Source organism: Nothoprocta perdicaria, unplaced genomic scaffold (genome assembly GCF_003342845.1).
Source record: "Nothoprocta perdicaria isolate Ctin4 unplaced genomic scaffold, notPer1 scaffold_7, whole genome shotgun sequence".
NCBI lineage: Eukaryota > Metazoa > Chordata > Aves > Tinamiformes > Tinamidae > Nothoprocta > Nothoprocta perdicaria.
Genome location: NW_020455976.1, coordinates 7925858 through 7929513, shown reverse-complemented (window position 1 = coordinate 7929513; position 3656 = coordinate 7925858).

Below are 3656 nucleotides of genomic sequence, written 5' to 3'. Positions count from 1 at the left end.
AAAGAAAGAAAGAAAGAAAGAAAGAAAGAAAGAAAGAAAGAAAGAAAGAAAGAAAGAAAGAAAGAAAGAAAGAAAGAAAGAAAGAAAGAAAGAAAAGAAAGAAAGAAAAGAAAGAAAGAAAGAAAAAGACCGGTTTCCTTTAAGCAGCACCAAGGGCTTATCTCTTCTTTCAGACACAAAGTAACCTTGTGGAAGGAATTGTTTTTCAACAGTTGGTTTCAGCCTCTTGAAGCTTCCTTTTTCACACCTCCAGCCATGCGAATGTTTTGGTCAAGGCTCCAAGTGCTGTACAAAGCCTTCCACCCAAACAGTCCCTGCCTGGCTGGGCCGGGCAGGAACTCCTTCAGCATTTTATTATGAATGAAGGGAAGAAGTTTATGTTAGCCAAGTTTCTGGAAGCACTGGAGGAGTGAAGGCCTGCGAGTACCTCTGAAATTTTCCTATCACGCTGTTTTCTAAAGCTCCCTGGCTGGGAAGGGCAGAAATGCTTGACACTGTTCTTTACTCCTCTGGCTCTTCTTTCTGTCACTCTGGTGCCAAACATCACAAGATCCATATGAAGAAGAGAGAGGGGGAAAAAAGAAAAAAAAATAAAATAAAATAAAATAAAGAGGGGAAGAGGGGAGAAGAAAAGAAAAAAAAAAAAAGAGAATAAATTAAATCACGGGTGGTAAATTACACTCAGCAAATGGAGTGATGGTCTGATAACATGGTCGGGATGTCCCCCAGCCCTAAGCCACTCTCGCTTGCCAAAGTCGAACATTAACAAGCTGACCAGGTCGGAGATAAGGCAAAGACTTTTCCTCCRCTCTGCAGCCTCCCGTGAGGCCCCCGCTCCCGGCAGAGTGCTGGTGGCAACAGATTAACAGGTCACCGGACTGGGTCTGAGAATTGCTGCCAATTACCTCGTCTCTGCTTGTTTCACTGCAGTCTAATGGCATCATTTAACATGCACTTCCCTGCCCGCACCCCAGCTGGTGACACCCAATAAAAAGTGTGATGGATAGAGGAGTCTGCGCGCGTACGTCGAGGGAAGCGGGGCTCATCATTCTGGAGGCCTTTCCTGACCCTTTCCCCTTTTCTTTAGCTCCTCGCCCTCTTAGATAGTCTGATCAGGAACGTCCTCAGCTTGCAGTGAGGTTTAAACTCTCCGGACACCCAATTCGGGGTCGATCCTGCCTGGGAATGCGGCCTGGACGCGGGTCCCTCCCTGCCTCCCGCGCCGCTGCGTTTAGCCTCTGCCTTTCCCTCTCAGACAGCAATTATGGCGAGAAACATCTGAATCAACATGGCATCATTTACTTAGAGAACTGACAGCCTTTCCACTTGAACTGGTTTAAATTAGTCGACACCACATTCTTTTCCTCCTGTGTGTTTTGTTTTGTGCCCCTCTCCTTTTTTTTTTTCACTCTCTCTCTTTTTAAATAATTCTCCCCTTTAATATAATTGCAGAAATTTCCCCAGCTGAATGGGAAATAGCTCCAGAGGGAGGATGAGGAGGGAGAGGAAGGTCCGACTGGAAGGTCCGCGCTCCTTCCCGCCCCGCTCACTTGTTCCGCACCTGTGGATGAAGCGGCTCGAGGTGGGGGGGAGGAGGGAGAGGAAGCGGGGGGGGGGGACCCACACGTCCTGTCACCCCCAAGCCCAGCCCCGGCGGGTCCCGGTTCGGTGCTGGCCCCGCAAGAGCCAGGAGGCAGCGGTGGCTCCGGCCCTGCTGGTGGCGAGAGCTGCCGCGTTTCCAAATTCTGCCTTCCTCGCAGGGACTTCCCTTCGGGACATGAGCATATGGAAAAGCGGGGACATTGAAATCGTGTTACATACGTTTATAGAGACCTTCGTTTGCACTAAGAATGATTAAAAGAAACAGACGGGTAAACCTTGTATGAATATTTCATGTTAAATGGTGCGGTCGCCCTCAAGGTACCAGAGCCCGTCTTAATTAAACGGATGGAAACCTTGCTTTTTATTCCATTTACTTCCATTTCAGTCGTGAGAAGGGCAGGGGAGGCAGCTCATGATTTCCTCCCATATCTGACAAGGGGGTCAGCCTTGGGATAGGGACCCGAGGAAGGGGAACTCGAGTGGACTGCAGCTCTGCGAGCTCTAGGACCGTTCGTGGGGCTCGCCCGGCTCAGGACAGGCGCCCAGGGAGGACAGCGAACCTGAGTGCCTTTGCCGTGAGAAAAAAAAAACGTAGGAAATTCGAAGTCAAAGGCTGGGAACGGCCGAGGTGAGCGCAGGGCATATCTCCCACTCCCCACTGCCTCCCTCAAGGGCAATCCCCGTGCCCCACAGTGCCAGAGAGCTCCGCGGACCCCACATCCCAGCGGAGCTGCCCCCGAGCCCCTCTTCTGCCGGGACGGGGAGGGGGCTGCTGAGCCGCGGGATACTTTAATCTGCAGCTGCCCTGGTTTCCATGGCAATGAGCGGATGGCACCGGGAAGGAGGTCCCCGTCACGGAGGGACGGTGGGAGTTACTCTCCGAGCAGCCCCCACTTTTCTTTCTTTCCTTCCTCCTTTTCTCCCTTCCTCTTCCCCAGGACAGGGATCCTTTTTGAGGCTGGCCGGGCCCTTCTACTCGGCTCTGTAACAGCATAAACCGCCCCAGTCGCCGGGCGCAAGAGCTGCGAGCTCTGGGAACCGAAGTCATTTGGTTGGGATATGGTCTCAGAGGAGAAAAAAAAAAAAAAAAAAAAAGACTCAAATCTTCCAGGACCTTGTCACGATCGCGGAAAGAAAGCAGATTTCCAAAAGCCTTTGACTCACCCAAAACCAAAGCGGCCTAAACATCCCAGTCCATCAAATGCTGAACTAATGACCCTTCCCCATATTCTCTATGACAGTGTCTCTGTGACATTTACCTTAATTGCCACGCGGTAACCTTGAGTTCTCCTCCCACTCACACCATTCCTTTTTTTTTTTTTCCTTTTCTTTCTTCTTCCCTTTCTTTCTCTTTCCCTCATTCTTTCATTTCTTTCTTTCTCTTTCTCTCTCTACTTTTTCCTTGTTTTCTCTGTTTTTTTTCCTTTCCTCTTTCTTTCTAGCTTTCTATTCATTTTCTTATTTCCTTCTTTCCCTTTCTCTCTCTTTCCCTTTCATTTTTTACTACGTCTTTCTCTTTAAGATTTTTAGTAGCTGTTTTAGCTTCCTAATCTGACTTCCTATTATTTTGCATAAGCGGTGAATTAAGATAGAACAACCTTGCTCTTATGAAAAGACCTTTTCACATTTTACTCGAAAAGCCATTACCCTTCCAAATCCAGTCTTCCTTCTTCKTTTCTCCTTCATAACTCCGAGTTTGAGATGCCCCGAGAAAGMAAGACTGACTCCAAAATGCACCCGACGTGTTTGCTGGAACAAGGAAGGGTATACCTGAGAAGAAATTGGCTTTATAATCACTTCTGGATCCTAAATATCCCACCATCTCAAGCATCTCGACCACGAATAAAACAAAYAAAATAGTCGCTGTTGTGTGTATTATAAGTAAGATCCGGGAATGCTTCCCTCTGGCTGACCACAAATATACACTTTCTACCCGGCCTCTTCTGCCAACTTGCTGATTTGAAGATAAATTACAACCGGGTCTGTATTCTCCCTGTCCGAACTAATACAGAAAGTCAGACCTTCACACAACACCACACAATACCAAAAAAAAA